The sequence below is a fragment of the Dermacentor variabilis genome, chromosome 1 (assembly GCF_050947875.1).
Source record: "Dermacentor variabilis isolate Ectoservices chromosome 1, ASM5094787v1, whole genome shotgun sequence".
Lineage (NCBI taxonomy): Eukaryota > Metazoa > Arthropoda > Arachnida > Ixodida > Ixodidae > Dermacentor > Dermacentor variabilis.
The window spans coordinates 90570552-90597119 of NC_134568.1; the positions used below are offsets into that span (position 1 = coordinate 90570552).

The 26568-nt window shown below is 45.5% G+C and overlaps 1 long non-coding RNA gene across 2 annotated transcripts; it reads left to right on the forward strand.

Annotated features, from left to right (window-relative positions):
• Window positions 1-6234: 6234 nt before the first annotated feature.
• Window positions 6235-25113, forward strand: LOC142571657 (uncharacterized). Of its 2 annotated transcripts, none has more exons than XR_012825919.1 (3): window positions 6235-6314; window positions 14615-14734; window positions 24948-25113. It is a non-coding gene; the product is annotated as an uncharacterized LOC142571657 (long non-coding RNA). The 2 variants fall into 2 exon arrangements; XR_012825918.1 differs by lacking the exon at window positions 6235-6314 and adding an exon at window positions 11483-11594.
• Window positions 25114-26568: the final 1455 nt, after the last annotated feature.

Here is a 26568-nt window from a genome sequence, read left to right on the forward strand (position 1 = left end):
GCCGACTGCAGGATTCCAAAATACACGCACCTTAGCTTCGAGCGTGCAGCAGGATTCCGTCGTTCCTTTTAAGAGGAAGCTTTATTTCGTGCCCAACTACAATTCCGCCTATTCAAGTACTTGTAAAACGAGAAGTACTTTTCTGCGATAAGCGCTGTTCCGATTGTAGTGAAATTTGTTGCATTTGGAAAAGAAATTTAAATTCTAGTGACAGTTGAAGCGGAATTCTGATTTAAGGCCCCCATTCCTTTACAAAACTTGCCGAACATTGGTAAGGTTGAAATAGAAAGACGAAGTTTGCAAATACGTAACTCTGCACCAAGAACAGATATCGCACTTCTGTGAACTGCATCCGTTAAAACATCCTAACCGGTCAAGCTCGATATATTAATTTCGCTTTTACGTGACTTTGTTACAATGCTTACGAGGGTTTTGGAAACATCATACTCACAAATTGGAGTTATACTTAAGAACCATGTACAACAATTTTGTTCACTTTATATGTGCTATAATCTGCAATTCACAGAAATTTGATATCTATTTTCATTGCTGAGTTACAAAGTTGTAATCCTGATAATTTCGTTTCCTGAAAATTTGCGATATTCGACCACGTTTATAATAAAATTGACCACCTAAATCGAAAGTACGCTCCCAACATTCATTATATTTTAACATTCTATTTTGAATGCAATAAATAGATAGATGCGAACCCTGAGCTAAAGCTTCTCTTAAGAGCAAGCTTTAGCTTGCGGGCTCCTTTCTTTATACAGTGGAAACGAGAAATCGTTTTCCTCGGCAACCACTGCACCAAATTTAGTGACGTTTGTGGGATTTATAAGAAAAAGTTATAATCTGGCGACTACTGGACGCAGAATTTTGATTTAGGCTGCTAATTATCTATCATATATTGTTGAAAATTGCTAATATTTAAAAACAATGCTATCAAGCTTAAAGCTGTCACTCAGCAACGAAAAACGATATAAAAGTTTGTAAAATGCATATAATAATGCATCTAAGGAGGACAAAATTGATATATTTTACACCCTTTCGTATTATATTACTAATTTGTGAATAGGCCTCTTGCAAGACCCTTGTAAACATTGTAACGAATCCAAGTAACCTGTAAGTTAATATACCAGTTTGCCCGCTTTGGATGCTCGACGGATGCGGGTTACAGAACTGCGATGTCTATTTTTGGTGAAGAGTTGCGGATTCGTAGATTTCGTGCTTTTATTATTTTTATTTCAAGCTTACTAATTTTTGGGAATTCTTGGCAACAGTTCAGGCACTAAATCAAAATGATCTTTCTTACAGTCAATTCAACTTTCTGTCTTAAGTGTAACAAGTTTCATTAAACTCATTTATCTCAGAAAACAATTTCTGCGTTTTACTTGTATTTGTTTATAGGCAGCATAGGACTTGGGCCTGAGCTAAAGCTTCCTCTTAATACTGAACACTCAATGTCGTACTTATCATTCCCGGCTTATGACGTCATGCTAGGCACCACTCTTTGCAAAACAGGAATGACACACGAAGCGCAAAAGGGTTGCTAATAAATTCTGCTACTTGGTTTTAAATTCGACACTCTGCCCCGTGATTATAGCAGATTGTTATGATATCGAAAAGAAGCAAAGAAATGTTGGAGGCCCCATGACAGATCCCCTCTTAAACACATAATTGTGCCGCATGCGCATCCCGGATTCCTCTCGGCACCAGGTAAAAGAAGTGATGTTTCTTATTTTTTTTTATTCTTTTTCTGTGCTAAAGTGGGTTTATTATGCAGTACACCACTGCCGCACCTATTGTTGCATTACAGCTCTGAAACACGCTTGACTACACTTAGAGAAAGCGTCTCATCAGTACAGGCAGGACGCTATAACTTCAACGTTCCTTCTACTTTATGCGCATTAAATGGTCGATGTGAAACCTAATGCAGGTAACTGTAAGGATTAATCGGCAGGTTTTCATGCAAGAAGTCAGCTTACGTGTGTGTTCAAATACCAGTGAGCTGGGCGTTTCGCCAAAGACTGGACGGCCCGGTACGGCGTGTGCGCAGGCCGTCTACATGGTGTCCGTGGTGGTGATCCTGTGGCAGAGCCGCGGGCTGCACCCGGACGCGCCGACCGCGAGCGGCTACCTGCTGCTCTCGTTCCGCGTCTTCGTGGTTCTCACGCTGGTTCTGGCCTCCGTCAAGCTGTTCTTCAACCTGCGCGACTTCTATTCGCAGCTGCACAGCGAGGAGTACTTGCCGCCAAAGGAGGCTCCCGACGTCTCCAAGCTGGACGGCGGCCGAGGAGACGAGCAAGACGACTTCGTCGACTTCTGCCGCCGCGAGGGTTTCCCTCTGCCTGAGGAGCAACGCAAGCCGGAAGAGCTGCCCGTCGATTTGGGGTTCTAGCCACCGGCTCAGCGTCATCCGCGCGCAAGCAGATGTCTGCAACCCAACCCCAAGTCAGGGTCTCTCACAGTCGTTCTTCCCGCTTGCAACAATTTCGAGGAGGACGCGGCGCCAGGGTTATCTGTTGTGGGTCGGCCGCAATAAAACCTGACAAATGATCCGGTTGTTTGCCAGTGATGTCATTGTTTCCGAATTTCAGAGACGTTATCAAAAAACTGAATCGAGACATATATATATATATATATATATATATATATATATATATATATATTGCGAGACAAGGTTTAGGCGGTCAGACTTTATTCTCCCGAGTGAGAGCCCAACCGCCAGGCCTGAAAGCGGTGATGATGAGTATGTACATATGAGAATATGAAGCGCATGAATAAAGCTCACAATATATTTATATCTAGTGTGTGTGTGTGTGTGTGTGTGTGTGTGTGCGTGTGTGTGTGCGTGCGCGCGTGTGTGTGTGTGTTTGTGTGTGTGTGTTTGTGTGTGTGTGTGTGTGTGTGTGTGTGTGTGTGTGTCATCTAACTTCTAGGCAATTCAACTTGGGCCCCCTCTAGACGAAAATACGACACTTGAGCACAGCTATTGAACTAATTATGATGATGTTGAGTTCAGTGTAGCTCTATCACGCGCTCTTTTTTTGTTTTATGTCAAAGTGACAGCGTTGATATTACAAAAACCTGAACTGCGTTTTAGCGGCTTCCACGAAAAACAGGGGCAGGTGATCACTGCCGGTAAACAAAACAATAGAGCTGTTGAAATCTGACTCTTGCATTCATTGGCAGTGTCGTGGGAGCCACAAGGATCTCGCATGAGATCACTACGGCAGAACGGCCGAATCACGATATTCCCATGAAACCGGAGCAGCGGCTCCGGGTCCGTCTGTGGATTGCACGCGAACGTTAGTGAAGGACACGAATGTATGAACAGGGAACATGTCACTAAATTCCTTTGTCCTGGCTGTTCAGACATTCAGTTGCTGAAAAGCGCGAGTACGCTTGCGAAAACAATGTATATTACGCATCCATTTACTCCGACACTCGGCCAAGGGCTGTGTGATGCCATCTTATTGTATTACGCTCATTACCGCCGCCATTTTCTTGCTGTTTCCACAAGAAATGGTGCTTCCAATATTTATCACTCCAAGGATTGTCGAAAGTTCAAAGACATCTGCCGAAATTTTTCTCTAATATCATTGGTTCCAAATAAAAAAAGTATGTCATCTCTTCAGCAGTGCATTCTTGAAATGTCTTGCCGTAAGAGAAATGATGCGCTCGCAGAAAGACGAATGATTTTCTGGTTTGTTCATTCATTATATGATTTTGTGGAGCTGTACTAGCCGTGCTATAACACGTTTCCGTTTCTTGATAGTGCGTTTATACTTTGCGAAGCACAGAAGTAATAGTTTGGAGTTATGGACCATGAACAAACTAGAAACCTAATTTTACTGTGATAGCTATTATCTGGGAGCGTCAATCGATTTTTCACCGTCGTGGCCGGCGACAACGCTCATATATGCCGGAAATGGGGGTATATTGCTACACTATTCAACCACTAATGTTTTACAGAGCAGGCCCTACGTTCTTGGCTAAATTATTCCTCAGAATTTTGAGAATGGCAGCCCGCAAAAAAACTTTAGGAAACATTACATTCACAGGGCGTGTCTTCTATGTTAAATTTTTTCAGACTATTATTAAAAGTGCAAGACAATATCGGTGCTCAAAACCTAAAAGTAATGTAATTTTACTGGCGCGGCTCCTTGCGGGCAGCGTAGTGGCGCCCGTGCCATATCATCACAGGCCCTACACGGCTTGTTAAAACTATTAAAGCTGCCAGAAATTTTGGCGCACCCGTGTATAGTTAGAACACCGTCCAAGAAGTTCAAGCGCGCCGCTAAGCGTTGCTATCGCAGTGAGTGCTACGCCCTTCGGGCGAAACTGCCGTTTTTCATATCTCATTTGAGTCTCTAGTAGCAAGTGGTTCGATGCTGCTTCTCTTGGAGCAGTAATCATGTTGTGGTACGGATAATGAGAGGAGATCGTTTGATACCTTGCTATCATGTCACTGCATTATTAGTATCCTCGGAAGCGCAGGCTGGCGAGTCCCCCAGGAAAGCTGCAGCGACTCGGAACACCTGCCTGTCACGCCGCTGAGCGGCACTCAAAGCAGGCTCCCTGTGCGCTGCAGCTACCCCGGTCCAGATGGCGACACGCGTTTGCGGTGCACAGCTGTGCATGTCCTGCTATGCCAGCTCGCTTTTAAGCCCCGACAGCTATATCACGTGAATGTGGCGGGCCCTTCTGTCAGAGCTAGTCAGACCAGAAACCGCGGACGGTTTGAGGGCAGTTCGGGACTGCATAATCAAGGAAGGCATGCCAAGGTTAACGCATTGAAGTTAGGACATCAATGCACGTACGGGTTTGTTTATAATAAACACTAGTAAATCTCTTTCTCTGCCCTTTCTCACTGATTCAGATTATTAAACGATTATTATCTCTTCCTCTCTCTCTCTCTCTCTCCTAACACTTACGTAGAGCTGAAATGTTCTTAAAAATAATCGAATCTGGCGATGTCAGTAGCCGTCGTGGCGGGAAACATGAAATAGATGAGTCAGTCAAAAATAGTTATCGTCAGAAGCTTCGGCAACGATTGCTTGTTGGCGCCCGGTGTGGCTACGCGGGGCGTCGGCGTTTCTTGCCGTGGGGCTTCTTACCGCCGCATCTCCAGGCCGCAGCTCTGACAGTGAGTGTGATGAGGAAAACTGAGTACACAAAAAAGATGGTGTATCAAAAGCTTTGAAAGGGGGGCAAATGTGGTGAGCAGTGCGCTCATTAGCGCAGATACCACCGTGTCTTTATGCGCCCGTGCCGGGCACTGTACAGAACAGGCTTCTCCCTTTCCTCCAATATTAATAATATATGCCTGTATTCACAAACAGCTTCTTACGCTGGAACTGTTCGTAAGAGCACGTACCGGCCAATCGTAATGGTAGACATTATTATTATTGGAGGTGGTGGGCCTTACGAACTTACGAACAGCACTTACTAACAAATAGCTTTAGAATTTCGCCCCATTATATTTTTCTGCCTTATATATTTCCCCAGAACACATGTGCTCTCCAACTTACGTACAATGAAATCCTTCACAATGGTTCGCCAGAACCCGCTCGCGCCTTCCCCAGCACAAGGTGTTCCTTCAGCCTTTCACCTGCTAACCTGCTAACCGCAAAAGCACCTGGGCAGAACAAGAAGCAGCTGGTGAAAAAGCGTAAGATAAAAAAATCCCCACTCTTGCCTAGCGATTCGCAACTGACCTAATACCGAAAATGGCCGCAGAACAAAGAAGACGTGTTGCTCCGCCCAAAACGAGTAGGCCCCACTGTCGTCAGTCTCAAGCGTGATGCCTTGGCCTATAGGAAAATTGCGGCTCAACACAAAGAGCGCTGAATCAGTGTCGACATTTCGCTGGAGGCGAAAAAGTACTATAAGAAAACTAAAAAAAAATGGCCTCTGTGGCGTTTGCAATTCCTCGGTCGGAACAAGCAGCGCGGAGACTATTCCGTAGCGCCTAGATGGGGCGCAGATCAGCTACGCTTTGAGCAGGAACAGAATGGCCGCGTTTTCTTCGGGTTTTTTTTTTTTTTTTTTTGAGGATGGGTAATCAAGTCCCGCGACAGGCGTAATCTCGGTTCTACAAAGGGACAATCTTCCAACAAGAGCGGAAGTACCTCGTCGACCATTGACAAGCTCACAAAGGAATCATGAGCGAAAGCGGCATGCGCCAGCAGCATGGGGGAGATCCGTCGGCAACGAGAGAAGTTTCAGCCTCACGGGTGCGCAGCGCTGACGCGTAAGCGGCGCTGCTGCGTTCAATCGCCGCTGGGGAACAAAGGAATCACAATTATGAGGTTCGCCACGAAGAAACCGTTGCTTTTGTCGAAACATTTTGCCCAAGCAGGTGTGCGATAGTAAAGCTATTGTTTAAACTGTCGCCGCCCCAAGATGGCAGAGGCTGGCCGTATAGCAACGCGAAGCTAGCTTAATGTGTACACATCGGCCTCAATAAGCCTTAACGATGGTGCTTTTGGACAAGCGCAGCACATCGTCAGGACCTACGACGCCTGCGAAAAATGGGCAAGTGATTTTAGCATCCGCAGTGCCGTCACTTAACGCACGCTGATGTAGCAAAAAGGAAAATACATGGGCGTATAGTAATCTACATCGCTCAATTTCACGATCCCAGCTGATGTGCATAGTCCTTCGCAGCACTTCCCTCAGATTCGTGTGTACTTCACTCACTTGTGCCGTATACACAGTGTCACGCCACATTCTAACAGGCAGCTCTCGTGCGAGCCATTTCAATATTTGTCACTGCGTGGAAATATTGTACCACTGTATTTACCACTTTTTGTTTTGTTCCTAAGCAGAACAAGTAGTCAGAATAAGTAATGAATGTATGCACTGCAATAAAGAGACGCGCTTTGCAGTCTTATAAATGTCCCTTAGAAGCCGGAGACTCTTTTCCTGGCAGCTATTTTTCTGCAGGAGCAATCAACCAAACTTTGTTGGTCGGTTTCCAGAGGTCACAGCGGGGCTGTGGGCTGTGAGGCCATACCATACGTATACAGTGGAAGGCTGTCTTTTATATCACACCATATTTGTCTGAGTCTGCATTCACAAAGCAGTGCTCACACATCGCGGTCGCTCACTGGCTACTGCGTTCTACTGCTGAGCACGAAGTCACAGGTTCGACTATCCACACCGGCCGCCGTATTCCGCTGACGGTGGAATGAAAGAATGACCAGGTTTTCAAAATTAACCTGCAGCCATTCACTATGGCTGCAGGTAATACGCGTAGTGCACCGCCTATAAAGGAGCCCTCCAGTAGTAGACGAGAACACTTAGCAGCAACGAAGGCTGAAGTTCGCGGCGGCAGTTGCCCTTTGTTCGGGTGCCAGACCGCTACTTCAGCGGTGACAGCAGTGGCGTAGCAATAGGGGGGGCCGGGGGGCCGTGGGCCCCGGGTGCAAGGGGCCAGTGGGGGGGAGGGGGGGTGTCATTTACGCCTGAAGACCCCTCTTTCTGCCGGCTTGACTGGGCGCAAATTGCAAAGAATGCTCCGGTATCCAGTAGCCCGAGCTCATGCACCCGATGCGTTGCGCCGTAGAATTGTCGACTACAGCTCTATGGACACCCCACGAAATAATTGCACGAATGCGCGGGCTAAAAAATTTATTTCGCGAAATGGTCGCTAAACTACTCGCATTAGCGGAACGTTACGTGTGGGGTGCGCTCGTGCTGTGCGTTCAGGCTGGGAGTAGGAGTCGCTAAACATACAGTGAGGCGTTGTAAGGCGTTGGGGCTCTTGGGTCCCTCTTCCGTTCAGAACGCGCAACGAAGACGAACAAATACAGCAGCAAGAGGGCGTTCAACCAGCGCGCCCGGCGCTCGCGTTTACGGCGAAGCGTTCGTTGAGAGCGACGTTGCATAAGTGGAGCCGTCAAAAGTCGCGAATGGGATTCTCTGGATCGTCTTCAGACTCGGTTCGGCCGAAGAGTTTGGCGGCGTATGACTCGACAGGCTGTAGTCGCGGGCCCGCCGCGATGTCCGGCTCGCTTTTACTTCCCCTCTCCCGCTCGCTCCGAGAAGCCGCTGCGAAACCTGCCGTTACGTTTCACGCTTTCCTTCTTACCCTCGAAAGTTTCAGAAGACTGCTGTTGTTGTGCGACTTCATGTCTCAAGTACAGTGTCTGTATCACCTGCACAGAATTTTATAAAAAAAGAAAAGTGAATTTTGTAAGGATATTTCCCGATCGAGATTCTATGAAGTCTTTTTGTGATTACTAGGAACTCCGTAGCGCGAAAAATATGGCAGATAAGTAATAACCATATTCTTAATAATCCCGTAATTAGTACTTATAGAGGAAGCAGTTCAATTCGAGAATTGAGGACTCAAAGTCAAATTATTAACTCAACAAAAACTTCTTAAACAAAATCGCTTTGGGTGCTACAACCTACAGTACTTTGGCACTGCGGGCGGCGCCCAGTATATGGCAGCAGCGAAAGAAATATGAAATAGAGGACAAGTGACGTTGATCCCTTAATCCTCTCCATTACGAGTGCAGACCAACAGTAGTGCAAGCTTTCGCTGGCACGGGCTTCATCGCGGCCTTTCTTTTTTTATGGTGACGCCAAGAGTCGACGCGAAGCGTGCTCTATTCTGTTCCCAATCTTGCGGTGGTACCGCAGCTCGGAGAATCACGTTTGTAAATGAAAACAAGGCTTTATTGATCAGGATAAAAAGAACTCGTAATTGTCATAGCATTGGCGCCCGCGCAGCGGGGAGGCAGGTAGCGTTTTCTAATAGGGTGGGGAAATCAGCGTCACTGACAAACAATTTAATTTTCGTTTTCGTTCAGGGCGGCCCACAGGCAAAATACTGCGTGCCATAGTACCTACGACGATTTTTGTGAAGTTGTTGTTGGGCAAGATATGAATGTCGGGCTTCAATTTTGCAAATGTAATATTGCCGCTAAAATTGGGAATTAAAGCTTTATTATAAAGATATTTATTTTTACTTGTGACGTGAGTCATGTTTTCCACGATGCCGCATTTGTATTGGCTGCCAAGCCTTACAGTCTGACAGAAGATGTGCACATGGGCTTATCACACGTTATCAGTGCAGCACCCTATGCAATTTGGCGCAGGAAAAACAGCGTGCATATTTGCTGCATTCGCGATCTCTGGGAAAGAAAGCGGAGGAGAGGGGGACCCGGGGAGCGTGCGCGGTATCCAAGGCGGCTGTACTGGTGCTGAAACCCGGAAATTGTCGATATCCTCGCCTTCCTCTACTACATCAGGGGGGGGGGGGGGGGGGGGAGGGGTGACAGAAGACCTATGGGCCCCGGTTGCCAGACGACCTAGCTACGCCACTGGGTGACAGCTGTAGGAAAGGCACAGGCCTCTATGGGAACCGACATGTACTCGACGTTACCGGAGTTTGCGACAACAAAGTGCGCATACGTACCAGGTGCGTCCTGCAGAGAAGCGCAACGAAGCCCTTTTATGCGAAGTGGAGCTCGTTTTAAGTAGACGCTTCGTTTAGTTTGCTAATGTGATGTCTCGATCGTTTTTAAATGTGTGAGCAGTTCTATGCCTACCCAACGAGGAAACCCGCCCGTCCGTCTCTCACGTAAGACGAACCACTACAAAGAAAAAATGTTGTAAAACAAAATAACTTCTAAAGGAAAAGCGTTGGCCGTAGTGAGTTCCGAACCTACGTAGTCGAGTGTCTTGCCACTGAGCTAAGCACCTATGCTTCCCGAAAGTGAACATATCTGAACCGTATGAATGTGTTCAGATATGAATGTGTGCACTCCCGACGACACGCCAATATGTTTTGTGTGTAGTCTACCCAGCCACACTGCACGATTTAGCCTTAGCCGCGCAACATCCTACCGCCGCAGCTTCGACTCCGATCCGTATGTTTCACCATACCCGTCGTCCTCAGCAACTCGGAACACCGGCCTGATGATGTCTCCATACTCGGACCACCACCCTCTTGTTGACCGCCGTTCGCCATCGCCTCGACACCGCTTGCTTTCGCCGATGCATTGTTGTCCTTCTACGCCGAAACGGGAAAACTAATCACTGCAGTTCCAGAGGCTAGAACTGCATCACCCACGAAAAGACCAAGGCATGCTCTGGAAAAGAAACGCCCTGCTTATATAATTTTATCTATTGAGACAATACACTTCTTAATGTGTGATTAAATTGGTTGAAAGGAAACAATACTGTAAACCCATAATCCAATCATCTCCCATTTTTATATAGAAAGTCATGGGAATGAAACAGCCTTAGCATTTGTTAATAAGAAACGCCCTGCTTATAAAAATTTATCTTTTGAGACAATATACTGTATACGCATAACTATTTGTTACCTTATACAATTCAAGAAACACATGTCTTAATTTCTTGCCATTATACAATTCAAAGAACCAATCCAATTCTCTCCTCCTATTCCGCAAAATGAAAGTGCTTATGAAGTACTGGACAGAGCAGGTTATGCACTCTGTATACATACACATAGGAATACAATGTAACAAATAACAGAGAACTATGATCATTAAGTGCACTATACAGATTTTGTAAAAATTAAAGAACAACATTTATTAGATGGCGCAGTTTCCTCCGTTGCCGTTTTGCCTGCCGATGTAATTGCGGTCAGTTACCCTCAATAGGAGCCAACGGTGACTCCGGTGTTAACTTTGAGCTTTGATGCTCAGTGAAACAATCCCCAGACAATACTGCAGGCGGGGATAAAGACTTAGAGTTTGAACTTCCACGCTCACTGAAACGCCCGCCAAACGAATCTGATGGCAAATAACAAGGTTCGAAGGAATCCGCAGACTCACTGACGCGCTCCTCATGCAGGAACAGCTGGGAGCCAAGGCTCATTTATAACTGAATGGGAGCACGAAGGCTCAGAAACATGTCCGTTATTTGAAGAAAAAGAAACAACGCATGAGGACTAGGCACGTCAGTCTTTCGTTGTGAAAGTGCCTGCATTAGACCGTTAGGTTCAGTTACAAGCCTGTCAGACGGAACAAAATGTGGGCACTGCAGCTGTGCGTTGAATTAGTGCCTGAACAGAACCTTCAGATCCTGTGAAGCGCTCAGCAGGTGACGCTGCGAGCGGAGTGTTTCGGCTGGGCACGTCAGTCGGCATAAGTAATCGTGCCTGACTCTCCTGCCTTCCGACTAAACTTCGAAAACTCGTTCGAGCTACTTCAGGAAGTGCATCGGAAAACACTCGCGAATGAGAAAAGCTACATTGTAGTGGAGAATTCACTGATGCAAGAGCTGAAATAACTCTCTCGCACTGTTTTACAAAAGAATTGGCACGTGCCTTAGCATGCGTGCGGCTGTAGAAAAACCTGGTATGAATGCGCTCAACACGTAATTCATTACATGGTTCACAGATCGCGTCGCGAAATTGCAGGCACAACTATAGTCACCGCAGCTGCAAATGGTGTGAACCCGATAAGACCAATTCAACGTGGCAACCAATAGCACCGTTCGCCCAGCCTTAGCACTCTCGTCGTCGTTGCCCATTGTTCAAGATGGCGTCCTCAATAAACAACTGGCTAGAGGGTTCCGCCAAACATTTGCAAAGCCATATGGAAAAGGTAGGGTTACTTAAGTGTTATCCCGTGCCCACGCGTTCCATCAGCGCGCGGGTAAACATATTTGTTTAGATTTAGAGGCATCTTCCACTTATATTATTTAATGAATTCTTCGCATATTTAAACAATGCCGTAGCAAATGAAATCGGCAATGGTGTACCCGAAGGCTCGTCTACCCGCCTTTTTTTAAAAATAGTCTACACTATGTGATGGCTTTTTCTTTCATGCATCAGGACTGATAAATTACAGTCTACACTGTTGGTGCAGCATGTTCACTATGTGAGTGAATAAATGGTTGTAACAGTGTATAACAACACCATCACAACTGAACATGTGAAAAAACGAAGAAACAGAATAAGACAGAGTTTTCCTAATGCCTCCCTAGAAGACATAGCCAAAGGTGTAGGCAATTGATTCTCAGCCCGGCTTCCGGCTATCTATTTAGCATTAGATCCTTCGGATGGCCTTACGTCAGTTTCATTATCTAAGGTAAATCAGACTGCCCTATGCTTGCCGAATACAGCTTCTGGCCCTAACGAAGTCACAAATGCGATGTTAAAAATATTGTTACAGGAATCGCCTTACGTTCTTTTAGACCTGGTAAATCATTCAATTAAACATGCTTGGATTCCGTTGCAATGGAAGCTTGCCAAAGTAACAATGATGCTTAAGAAATAAAGGGGAGGGTATGCATTGGAGAACATTTGGCCCATTGCGTTTACGTCAAACGTAGTAAAATTTATTGAGAGGCTTCTTCACCTTCGTATCATGAAATTTGTTAATGATAATTCAATTCTTAGTTCCTGTCAGGTTGGTTTCAGGGCCAGCTGCTCCATCTGGCATGCCCACGTCGACTTAGAAAGCCGCATACAACTCGCTCGACATCATAAGCAACACACTGCTTTAGTGACGCTCGATATCGCTAAAGCATGCGCTACCGTAGAGCACACTATTTTGACAAATCCGTTAACATCCTGTGATGTTCTTGGGTATATAGTAGCGTGGATTCACTCATATTTATAAGTAAGTGAATTCTATTGCCAGAAAAGAGGTTTTTCTTCTTCTAGGTATAAACAAACGAGATGAGTACCCCGGTGCTTTTTAATATTCTTATGAGCACAATTCCCCGTACTGAAGAAGTAACTACTTATGTTTATCCAGACACTATTGAGTTTCTCGCATCTGCAAACGACATCCACACGCTTTATCAACGACTCTAAACTTAATTTTGTGCCCTGGAGAGGTGGTTAGATGTTCATCAATTTTACTCAATGCCAGGAAATGCGCCTTTCTCGTTTTTCTGATACATGACCCAGTGCACTTTTCATTATGTTACCACCTTTAAGACATACCACAGGTAGACTGTGTTAAATACCTCGTAATTATTTATAGCGCCACTTTCAATGGGGCCCACACATAGATCATGTGATTGGAAAACGTACCCGTGCAATTGGCATGTTGCGTAGGCTGAGCAATCATCGAATAAGACTGAGAAGAGATACGCTCCTAATGATATATCGTATGTACGTTCGTCCTGTATTAGAATTTGGCTGCGTGCTCTTCTTTGGAACTCCAGCATACAAGTCCCGCCCTCTGATCCTCTTAGAAAGAGAAGCATTACGTTTGTGTCTAGGGCTTCCTCAGTTGGTTGCAAATTCTCTGCTTTATCTAGAATTCCGCGTTCCTGCTCTTTCTTGCAGGTTCCGTCTCTTGATAGTGCAGATGTTCTTGGGAATTTAAGAATCGCCGCTGCAACGTTCTCAAACAGTATTTATTTCCCAGCCTGCGATGTTTTTTTGGTGTGTGTGTAAACTGGCCGTGATTACATGCTCCGCAAATTACATTCATTCAACAATTACTTGGCCCTTTTAACGTGCGCATCTGCGATGTACGATTTCTGGCAGATCTGTTACCATTTATATTCAATTCGATGACATTTTTCCTAATAATGCAAGATTACTTAAACATCGTATTCTACATGGTCTATTACAAGATCATCCGAAGAGCCTTCAAATAAACATCGTAATTGCGACAGATGCTTCGCAATCTGAAGAAAAGCCAGGTGTAGGTATATTTTCCCCGATTATTGGTTGGACGTTTTGTCTTTGGCTACCGGATTTCATACCCATCAGTTTGGCCGAATTTATGGCAATGCTGATGACTCTAAGCAAATCAGGCCCATCAATTACGTCAGCCGTGATAGTCAGCGATTCGTTATCGTTTTGCTCGTCCCTTAGTGCTCGTCGTGACTCTCGCGTATTGAAGGCGTTTCATTCATTGTTACCTGGATATTCGAAAAGTGTGGTTTGTGTGCCTGGCGATGAAGGACTAAATATAAATGAAATTGCAGATTCTTTAGCTAAGGCATCGATAAGCGGCCCAATTCTCCCTTATTGTTTTTTGACTGCTCATGTCGCTGCTGCTAGATTTCGCAGAACTGTCACTATGCAGGCAGTATCAGGCTCCGCAATAACTAACTCTATGGATTACCGACATCTTCCATACCCTTGGCAAAGATATTTTTGCCAAACATGAAAAATTGAAAGTGTCCATCACGAGGCAGCGCATTCTTATACCTACGTTAAACTTGTATCTGCACAGGTCTGCTCTGCTCCCCTCACAATTATGCGCATTCTGTGGCGAAGCGGATACACTAGACCATTTCTTGTTGTAGGCGTTTTTCTGTAATAAGAAAATGATTACGGGAAATCCCGCTTCGAAATACTGGCCTAGATGCATCTGCACCTGGGATCCTATTGTTGGAGCCTCTATTATTGGGTTCAGCTGCAGAAACGGTTGCTTGGCAATCCAAAATTACGTGATTAAATAAATCGATTACCATGGTAGATTGATCGTCCCCCTCCACATCATAGCTTTCTTTAATTTATTCATTTTCATTTATTTACCTATTATTAGCGTTTTTATTCATTGTTTTCTTCTGATTGCTTTTTCCGTCTCACAAATATTTTACATTCTATTTTCTAACGTTCAAATTGTTAATTCCCGTGTTTTTATGCACCTAGTTTAACCACCCAAATCATGGCCAATCCCCCAATGTGGGTATGCGCCACAACCACTCAGGTCAACAACAACAATAATGCGGCACAGTTCCAGTGATGTCCAGCTACAACAACTGTTTCATGGTGAGTACATGGCATTTTCGGAAATCTTTAGTTCGTTGGACCCATCACCTACGCCAGTATTGGCTTTTTTCTTTGGCTACAACTTCATGCAGCCAAGTTGCGGTGTCAAATTTCTTGTTGATTTCGTGCACAGCCATGTATGTCAACTTGAGGGTGTTTAAATGAACTCCGCGTATTCGACAGAATGCTTTGAAAAGCAAGTTTAGGAACATGTTCCAAATTCCTAGTTTCGGCGTCAGAAATCATCACGAGAGCAAACTGTTATATCGTGCATAACACAAACCACTGCAAATATTATTATAGAATGTTGCTCAAGTGCAATAAGTCTCCTTTGCCACTCATGAACCTTTAGACCCGCCGCGGTTGCTTAGTGGCTTGGTCGTTACGCTGCTAAGCACGAGGTCGCGGGTTCAAATCCAGGCCGCGACGGCCGCATTTCGATGGGGGCGAAATGCAAAGACGCCCACGTACGGTGCATTGGGTTGATTAAAGAACCCCAGGTGGTGAAAATCAATCTTCTGCTACGGTGTGCCTCATAATCAGATCGTGGTTTTGGCCCAAAACCAGAAATTATTCTATCATGAACCTTTAATAAAATGCGTTTTTGCGTAAGAAAGTTCAGTGCTCCAACAATAACACACTGAATTTGCACCATCTTGTCTGTCGCAACACGAGCTATTGGGGTTCATATACTACATGTAATGAATACCAGGCAATCTAACGATTCATGTTTACAGCGTCTCTGTGTACAAATGGTACGCACTGCTGTCATCGCGGCTATAATGTTGTTGTACAGCTAGTGTGGAGAAAAGTCTGGAGTTATCACGAAGCTGTTGTATCCAATGCCGATGCACAGGTGTGAATAAGACTCCAGCTGGAGTCCGTGATGTCACGTGATTACTTCTGATAGAAAAGTGTTGACCTTAAAATTATGGGGTTTTACGTGCCAAAACCACTTTCGGATTATGAGGCACGCCGTAGTGGAGGACTCCGGAAATTTCGACCACCTGGGGTTCTTTAACGTGCACCTAAATCTAAGCACACGGGTGTTTTCGCATTTCGCCCCCATCGAAATGTGGCCGCCGTGAAAGCGTTGACTTATGCGTTATGATTTTCATCGCGGAAATGTGAATTGACAAGCATTAATGACTTTAATAACTATGTTCCTACTATTTTTAGATCATGTAGCTCCCTCTATATTTTCTTCCTTCGATGTGAGCAGAGTACATAAGGTTTGCTAGCCAGTTGACTACAGTTCATGCTTGGGTTAGCTGGTTGAACATATGTAAGGGGACAGCGGCCCAAAAACACGCAGAAAAGGAAGAACGACGCCACAGCTACCGCAATGTCGCTGTTTCTCGTCCGTGTCTTTTTTACGCTGTCCACCTTGCCGTTATTTTGAATGATTTGCTCAAGAAGGTCAAGTCTATGTGCGGCTGTAATCAGTTTTACAGTCGGATGCTGGCGTTTGCTAAGGTCTACTGCGGGCATGCACGCAACTCCTTCGATACGTCTCCCCATGCGTAATTGAGCACAGTTTTGATACAAGATCGCTGCCTTTAGTATAAATTGCCATTCTAAGGTGCATGTTCAGGCGGTGGAGTATTCTACGCTGATCGCAAGGCGCGGGCGTTTTAACTGAATTCCCTGAAAGCCACCAGCTCTCGTAATTCTGGTTGCTCAGAAACGCTGCTTTTTCTGTGGCTAGCGTAATATAGAGCTGCCGAACAACGATCGGTTTTCGCGGGCTTGGGGTTCACGTTCGCTGGAGGTCCTCACTTACGCAGACTCTTGACTTCCCGACTTGCGTTCTCTAGCATTGCACACAAACTGTGGCCGTGATCGCAGTAAGTGCGGCTGTTCACTCCACTGTAATCTTTGTCAACCTGTGACTTTCACCCTACAGTTTTATCCTTGGGAATCTAACCCCCGTATTCTCAAACGATCCTCCTCTCGAAGCTATTCCTCCACTCCACTGAGTTGAGCACAGCCCAGCCCCTCGACTGATGAAGATGCTACACTCTCTAGAATTACCGTGTATGATCATGAAGCGCAGTGACCACTTCTGTCGCGCGTTGGCACTGCTATCTACTTTCTTGATGGAATGCGAAGAGATTCACCCAATGAGAACCGTAAACTGTACGCACAACTTCCAGAAGCGCTTGGTTTTAAAGTGGACGGAAGCGTCAACCGGTCAGCAGTCGAGATAAGCAAGAAACGTTTAGAGTATGGGGGGGGGGGGAAGCAGGGAAGAGATCGATACGATGAAATCTCTCACAATCATTGCTAGCGTTACAAAGTAGATTTTCAAGGAAAAAGAAAAATATTAAGGAGATTTATGGAAAAACGATAGATAAAAAACATGAATAGCATACCTGATTACATCAATCAGGCTAGGTGACTATTTGTCACCGCCCATTTGCAAAGGGGATGACAATAAATCGTCATCATCATCAATATTGAGCTGATGGTCCGTGTGGTGATGTATGAGGACGACATAGTGGTACTAGTGGACGATGCAACGAATTTACACAGGCTTGCTAATATAAGTGGCAATGGAACGACGAATCTATGCCTTAAGTTTAGCACAGAGAAATCGGGAATAATGATCTTTATTGAAGAAACGAGTACTGACGTGGTATCAATTCAAGAGCAAGCGATACCCGTAATCAAGCAATAAAAATATCTGGGTGTATACATAACCACGAAAATACCTACTCAAGCGTTCACCAAGATAACTTAAAAATGAAAGGCAAGCGGAATGCCGCTGTAATTAAACATGGAGCCCTTCAGGAATACAAGAAGTACAAGGTGGTGCGAGAAATTTGGAAAAGTGTAATGCTAGCAACGCTAACGTTTACAAATGCAATTCTGTGCTTTAAATCAAGAATCTTGTCGGGGCTGGAGATTAACCAGAGGTAGGTTGGCCGTCTGTCTTTGGGAGCCCATGGTAAAACCCCAAATGAGGCAGAGCAAGATGACATGGGTTGGGCTTCTTTGGAAGTCAGAGAAGCGCAGAGCAATATTAGTTTTCTGGAAAGTCTATGAAACGTGGATGAGAAGTAATAGCTGGCCTAAGTGCACCAATATGTCTACCTCAAAAGCATGGACAAGGAACGGAGGAAGAGGTCAAGAAAGTTAGCAACCAAGTACAAGGCAAACGAAAGTGTAAATAGACAACCAGGAGTCATAAAAAGGAAAGTGAGAGAAAGAGAAACGGTGAATTGGATGCAATAGATTTAAACAAAAAAGACCATGGAGATTTACAAAAACGGCAAGAGAGAAATTAGGAGGGAAAATCTGTATGATAACGCAAAGAGAAGTACCTTGCTAGTCGAGGCCCGACCTCCTTGCCTGAGGCTAAAAACAAACCGGAGCGAATATGCGCCACAGGATGAGGTATGTGTGTGCTCGAAAAAAAGCCCTAAAACGACTCGGCACATCATATTGGAATGCCAAGATGTTCATCGGAAACCTTGCCCAGCGAAGACGTTCACCCAGCGTGACCGGCGGGGAGTTTCCAGCTTCCAGAAGCGTTGGGATACAAAGAAGATGGAAGGATTAGCTGGTCAGCACTCTAGATAAGTAAGAGATGTTTAGAGTATTGCTGAAATAAACGCAGGGAAGAGACTGATGTAACCGGAGTCATTGCAAAAGTATGTGAGGGTACAATACAGCAATATAAGCTTTAAATACGAAAACTAAAATCGTGATCAGGTAGGCAAAAGCTTAGATGGCGATAGATGTAAAACCTGATTAAATGAAGTAGCTTAGGTGACTATTTGTCACCGCCCTGTTTCAAAGGGGAGGCCAACATACATCACCCTCATTGAGTCGAGGTGGAGCGTTGAGTGGAGGAACGTTCTAGAGTACGGGCGTAAGACCTGTACTTGATTCTGATGAACTCACCTCTGATGCGTATTGGTGGATCTCGGATGACATTTCTTAATGCATGCGATTGAGATCTTGAGTACGTAGATGTTTGGTTGTTGGCTAAAGTCTGTAACAGCGCTGACATAACTACAGCGTCGACTTGCCTAAATTAGTAAAACGTTTTGTTGGCGATATGGTTTATGGCCGAGAAGTGAAAAATAGTAGCATAAAAGAAACGAGGACGAGACGAGAACGCGCCAGTCACATCATGAGTGAGACCATGCCTAAGCGTTTTTTTGTTTTGCGCTATTTTTTGCTACTCATACTTAACTTACAACGCAATTGACGCATCCAATTGATATCTGAATTATGCGTCGCGCTTAGCATTCTACAATGCTTTCTTTCTCCGCTAGCGCAGTGTCTTTCTCGTGCCTTTGTCACGTGCTCTCTCCTCTATTTTTCTTCAATCGTTGTCAAATGTATGGACGTGATGGATGGATGGATGGATGGATGGATGGATGGATGGATGGATGGATGGATGGATGGATGGATGGATGGATGGATGGATGGATGGATGGATGGGTGGGTGGGTGGGTGGCTGGATGGGATACCTCTTATCGAGGTGGTGACATGTGCCACGCTCCACTTGTCGACAGGTCCACTTTCGACAAGTCCACTCACTTGTGGAAACGTTGGCTGCCGCTTTCATCGTATTCTCGTGTTGCTCATCGTCTTAAATTTCCATCTCTCGTCTTTCCCCTGTTTTCCTTGGATTTGCCAAAAAGGGAAATTTATGTGACCTAAATTTCCTTCACGCCCTAACAGATATATTCTATCTCCACCGATACTACAGCCCTCACTTGCTTATCTCAATTTTTCGCGTATTTATATCCCCATGATAGCTTTTAAATTACAATGCTTCTTAGATCTCTATGCTTGACTCGTCTGCTTGGGGACGAAAGGAATAGGAATAACGCTCTATTAAAACATGCTCCATCGTTTCTCTGGCTTGCATACAGCAGTTGTAGGTATCATCACCACTGTCAAAATTTTACCGCTAGCACTTAATCAAGCATCAATCTCTAGTCTCTAAACGTAAAGCTCGCCTCTAAGCGTTGTATATGCATGCTTTTTTATATCTTATTTTGCGGTCCTGTAGATATTTATTGTCCGGTTACCTTGTATTTTAGCTTCCCAGTGCATTATTGCGGAGTCCTTTACGTTATTCTTCAATGTAACCAGGCAATGTCATGCTCCAGTTGGGCATCCACATTTCCTTGTAACCACCCTTGCAAGTCACTCCCACCGTGTCCCTTTTCACCTAGTATCCACATTTCAGCGAAACAGGTACTCGAAACCTCTCGCCGCGCACCCCTTCTCCTCAAACAGCCTCAACCTTTCCTCACACTGAAGCTTGACTTTTCGCCTCTCGCGCTTCAGGCGTTGACCACCTCATATCTCCTTGGACTGCTTCATTTGTCGGGCTAGTTCGCTGCTATTTCCCTGTTTGATTTCAAGGCTAGAACTGGAGTCTGATCCCAGGAATATGAGTTCATTTAAAAGCATTGGATGGATGTATTCTGTGAGCATCTCATTTGAGAATGTATGGCGGTGGTGCCACCACGCTATCTATTTTTACCTTTCTGCTGCGCCTATTCTCGTCCTTCGAATCTTAATCGAACCACCACCGAATCTTTGAAATTCGTTGCCATAAAATGCAATGTGTTTGCATTCTGTGCGTTTCCCACCTTGTTTTCCTTCGTGTCTGTGCTTTCGTAGGTGCCCTTTTTGGTTGAGCACAGACTGATTTGAACAGTGCCAAGCACAACTAGGTTGAAAGGAAGACACACATTTCGCCAACTTTCAAGAACTGCATTATTGCGAAACGAGCCCACATATTTAAACAAATATAAAACGGCCAAATAAATAGAGACCAATCTGATATTATTCCTTGTTGCTTCCGCCACTTACATCTTGATGCATGAACTGTTTGCTGGAAATGTCTCTGATGTCATACTAACTCGCGGCGTGAGCAAGCGACATAATTATTTCACTGGCTTGAAAGATTTCCCTAGTTAACTGATTTTGATGTCTTTAGTGCCAGTGAGCGCATCTTTGCTCTGTGTTATAAATCACGACATAAGCTTTGTACTTATAATGTTGGGTCATAGCCATCTCTAAAGCATAAAGACTCCTTAATGGATAAGCGCGTTGTATACAGCGACTTCTTTGATTGCCTTGCATTTTCATATTTGGATTACTGCGTTCTTGAGCAACTGAGTGTGTGCCACTGGAGGCTTCAGCTATTATGGCACGGATTAATTTCGAACACATGTGGTTCTTTAAGTGTATCACATGCATGGTAAAAGGTGTGTTTGTTTACTGCCCCCTTCTGAATGCCGCTGCTGTACGGCTAGTTCTACGAAGGAACTTTTTTGTGTACGTATATGGGATATAAATGTACAGTACTACAAGGCAACAACAAAGCATTTCACATTCACCAATTAAAAACACGCATGGATTTTGCGGAACGTTGAGGCACACAGCTGCCCCGCCAAAACTGTCTCATCCAGGAAAATCGCCAGGCGGGCGTAGGCTCATTCGCGAGAGTATGCAGCATCCTCGGGGAAATGCACCGCAGTCTCGGTGTTTGTGTTAGGCCTCAGGTTTCCTTATTGTAAACAGGAGCGCTCGGTCTGCGCGTGGCAGCATGCGCTGGGCAGCGGAGCATCAACTGTTGTATGGTTTCGTGCACGGCCCGTGGAAGTATAAGACTGGCCTGGCGTTATCACCATTATGTCCAACGTGTGGTGTGTGCAGTGACATAGAACATTACCTAATGTGCTGTATTGTGTATAACGCGGAAAGGAGGGTGTTATTCGGGTCCCTCAAGAACACAGGACTTCCTCACAGCTCTCTTCAGGACATTGTTTTCCCGCGCGGGAACCGATTGTGTAGGAAGGAGGTCTCTCGCCTTCTGTTAAATTACCTACAGGACACGGATTTGGCTTCCACATGGTGAACTGAGGAGTGACCATTTGTAATTGGGAGGTCTGTGTCTGATTATGTGATTTATTTATTTTAAGTGTCGCTACGGTGGAGCAATTGCCGGCAGCAACTGCAAGGCTAATCCCACCAGTAGCCTACAACAACTCAACTCAACAACTCAACTCGTGCACGGCACAGTCAGGGCGAGGGCTGCATCTTGCGACTCCTAGCCGCTGCCCTACGGCGCCAGCCCCCGCGCAGTCGATGCTCAACCAGAGCAGGATGGTGCATTACTGGCTCGCGAATCCGCGGCTACTGAGGGGCCTAATTTGGTTCCTCGTGACTAGGCGGTGGACGACGTGGATGATCGCCTCGCAGGCATCTTCCGCAGGCGTGACGCGGGAGCTCGGTGGCAGTGCATGCTCCGCTGCAGCAAGTCGATCGGCCTCAGCTCGTTTCCCACGACGCCCAAGGGACTACGAACAGTGGAGGCGAAGGCTCACCTCCCTCTGGCCGGATGCCGCGTTGTTGTGGTGGATGGAGCGAAGTAATGAGGAGAGACGACCCGCCGCTTGGAGCATGACGAGTGCGGGGCGCGAGTCGGATACGAGCGCGCACTTTCCGGGCGGTGGTCAAAAGCAAGTGCGTGTGCCACCACATACATCGCAGCGTTGGCTCGCCATCCAGAACGCGATTTAACTGACCAACGTTATTTTATTCCCACTGCTGCGAGCAAGACGATCACCTATGTGTCGGCCTTGGCAAGCGCCGCGTCGCAGAGCGGCCCGCGCGGCAGCCTAATATCTAAGGTTCACTCCAGTGCATTTTTTCGAGGCTTTACCGCGTAGTCATCCGAAGAGGGACAATTATCAGCGCGTTCATATAAGGCTTCCCACTGCGGTGACGTTGAAAAGGCACACAACTACGCGCTGCTAGCAGCCGCAACTTGGCATAGAGTATCCGCACAGCAGCCGCCCATTACAGCGCGGGGGCCCACAGCTCCATGGCATTTGCTGCAAAGTTTACGCGATGGCCGATTTTGAGAGAATGCATTCTTATAGCGGAACGAATAAAGATGCAGGAAGGGTGACGCTAATGCATTGTTCTGAGAGCGATTTTGGTATTTTTCAACCTTTGAATATAAATATTCGTAAAACAAGAAATTCCATGAACTCGACAAGGGTGGAAGGAAGAGCAGATAGCACGCGTCTTTAGATGCAGCACTCAAGCAGCAGCAGCAGCAGCAGCAGCAGCAGCAGCAGCAGAAAAATTGACACAGAAAATTTTGACAAGTTGTTTTTAGGTCACGAGTGACTCTTCCAGTGCCTTAGCTGTTGCCGTTTTTTCCGGCCTAAAGAATTTTTCTGAATAATTTCGCCCGATGCAAGTACATCTTGGTTTATATGACGCTTTGTGATGCCACAAAAGAGAGTGGCGCAGGCACTCCCCCCCTCTGTGTGTGTGTGTGTGTGTGTGTGTGTGTGTGTGTGTGTGTGTGTGTGTGTGTGTGTGTGTGTGTGTGTGTGTGTGTGTGTGTGTGTGTGTGTGTGTGTGTGTGTGTGTGTGTGTGTGTGTGTGTGCGCGCGTGTGTGTGCGTGTGTGTGTGCGTGTGTGTGTGCGTGTGTGTGTGCGTGTGTGTGCGTGCCTGTGTGTGCGTGTGCGTGCGTGCGTGCGTGCGTGTGTGTGTGTGTGTGTGCGTGTGCGTGTGTGCGTGCGTGCGTGCGTGCGTGCGTGTGCATTTTTATTGCAATCTAGCGCCATTCCCCCCCCCCCCTTTCCCTCCATCTTCTGTAACCTCCAAATAGTTTCTCGAACAGGATTTACCTTTCGTGAAACTTAACGCAAAGTAGTAAATCGTATTACCGTAGTAAAATCGCAAGGCGGGCTCAAGTTCGCAAACTTTACGAAAAATTCAGGAGAGTTATGCGAAAGACAGAAGAAGGACGGAGTGGGGCCTTGCCTGCGTCTTTAGTCGCCGCTAGAAGATTCAGTCTCTCGAACCATCACCAACAAGCCCTTGCGAAGAAGAAGAGGATGTGCCGAGACGGCAGCGCTAATCCCCGGCGCAGCTGCTATAGCAAAGAGTTCGCAAACCTCCTCAATGGTAAAGCGTGGGAACTTGTGCGTCTTCGGTCGATCCGGAAGTTTCCTCTTTTTGAGTTTGTGACGGCAACGGCATCAGTTAGGCGAAGACTAGCTGCTTCTGGGGCTCATCGAAACTCCGCGTCTTATGTAAAAACACACGCATACACACGCGCACACACACACAAACACACACACACGCACACAGACACACACGCACACACGCACACATGCCCACACACGTGCATTAGTGCAGCTACCATTGTTTAATCAGACCCGCTTTACCTCCTGCCTACAACCACGCTCAATCTTTCTGCAGGAAAGATACTTCTGTTGTTCTGTACATATCTGTCAGGTTTACAATTAGCGGTATCTCTTTATCCTTGAGCATCTCCTGTCGGAAGTTGGGTATCCTTGTACCGTACCCGAAATGCTGCTTCACGTGCATGAGGTGGTCAAACTGGGGCGACGTTGTCGGCTGATCACCTTTCGGGATACTCCAAGGATACTATCACTCGTAGATGCCGATGCGTCAATCGCTAGTTATGCGAAATCTCGCGAAACTGGAAGTATGCTCGTAAAGTGATCGGTCGAGAATACAGCCCCTGATATAGCCGCAGCTCAGCGCATGCTTTTTCAATTCACGGTGGAAATGCTTCAAAGATCGTCGTCCTGCTAATATTTTTGACAGGAAAAGGTGCCACTCGTAAACATTATCTACTTGCGACTGACAGTAATTCTTGAGCTCTACAGCTGCTCTCGCATAGTTTTTCTCGTTTTCGCCTTTGAAAAGCGCGCACTGTTAAATATATGCAGGCTGTCGTCATTAGCAACATTGAGCTGTACTAGACTTATGCAGCTTCCTACCTAGAACTTTGTGCTTTCCGAAACAATTCAATCTTCTGTTTAAACTATTGCGTCGAAGAGCAACGTTGATTCCAGTGATCCGATTGCTTCAGTATCATGCATCGTCTTTTCCGTGAATTTTCTTTTTGTTTGTGCTTGCTTAGCCACTACCGCCGAGTTAAGAGGGCGACTTCTGACAACGTGTATTATGTGTGAGTGCAAGCCAACAGAAGATATTCATTCATTAGATTAACCTGTACATAAACGGCGCCAGAAAAAGACAATACAATCGCGTGGTCACAACCGATTGCGCTGCGTGCATGGAGCCAGAACTCTTCGGTAAAACGCGAATTTCACAATATAGCTCTTACTTCACAAGGCTCCTTTGAAATGAAATGAAATGAAGTGTTTGTTCCTCTCACAGTTGCAGAGTAGCCAGGAAGAGTGGGCACAGGATAAAAAAGCGGCTTGATGCAGTTTGAAGACCACCCGGATCCTCTCCTCACACAATCCCCCATCCTCTCTTCATACAAGTAATCCTGCAATGTAGGAATGGGCACTAAATTAAAAATGAAAGATGGCGACGTGCAGCTGCGAAATGATTCTCTCTCTCTCTCTCTCTCTCTCTCTCTCTCTCTCTCTCTCTCTCTCTCTCAAAAGTTCACATAACGGGCACACATCCACAAGGCTTTGTGCAATAAGAGCGTGCGCTGAAGCCAAATGCGGAATCTTATGTGATTACTGAAGTACTAAAGCGCCAAACAGACGACACAAGAAGACACACGGACGTGTCGTCTGTATGGCGCTTTAGTACTTCAGTAACATGCACCAACTAGCCCAACAAAAACTTCTGCTGGCTTATGTGATTAGTCGCGAGCGTGTTTAGTAGAACGTAGAGCACATACATATACTGCTCTTGCTGTACCACGACATCACCACCAATTAGCCCGTCTACAGCTGCGATACCATGGCGCGCCTTGAATGCGCATGCGTGAGTGCGAGCTATAAACATTCCGCATAAACATTAGATCAACCTACACTGGTCTGAATTACTCTTCCAGTTATATGCCGGTTTCTGAATATATTTTTAATTGTATTATTTTTGCTAGTTAGAAATAGATGTGTTTGAGGCAGCAGTGTTGAGTTGGTGTGACCATCAACCAGATCGAAGCACCATATGCAGTGCCCGTATATATATGATGTATTTGATAGTACCCAAAACTGTGCCTGTAAGTATACTCCAAAGGCGAAAAATAATGTGCAACTACGAATAATGAACAAAAATAAAATTCTAAATTGAATATTGACACGTCCTCACTAAAGCTTTGCCGGAAAAAAATGTAATCACATGCTATTTTCATGTGATGTGCAGCCAACCCAATTGTAACGAATCCATGTGTAAGGTTAACCTTTCATTAAGTGATGAATGTCTATTTTGTGTTAGACCTGTGTCTCCACACAATTAAACTTCTGAATTGCCTATTGTCATGATGCAATTAAGTCTACATATGTTATCCTGTATGATATGCGGGCCTTTATTTTTTGTATTTTTTCGTTTCGTATAAAAACTACTGATTTTGCTTTAATGCCCGAGCATGCCTAAACAAGGTAGACGTAAACGCGAGAATGGAGACGAAGTAACCAACCTTGATCGAACATGGGATGTCGTTGGCGACAACGTTTAAACAAAGTGATTTGTCTAGAAAACTGGACGTAAGGAAAGATAGACTTGGATAGTTCAAAAGAATCAAGATGAGTATCTAGAAAATTTAGAAAATGGGAGACGAAACTGAGTTGTATAACAAGTGTCTGCTTAGCATAAAACTTGCTAATGGGAAAAGAAAGCATTGATTATAAATACTGTATGCCTTAACAAAGTGGTCAAGAGAGAGAGAGAGAGAGAAACAGCTTGTGAGAAAAAAATAATACAAAATAATAACTGGGGTGGGAAATTTCATTACCTGTGTTTTGATCAGGTGTAAGACCACAAAAGTTTAATGCTGCCCGTTATATTCTTGACTTTAGTATAACGTAGCTCCCTTTGA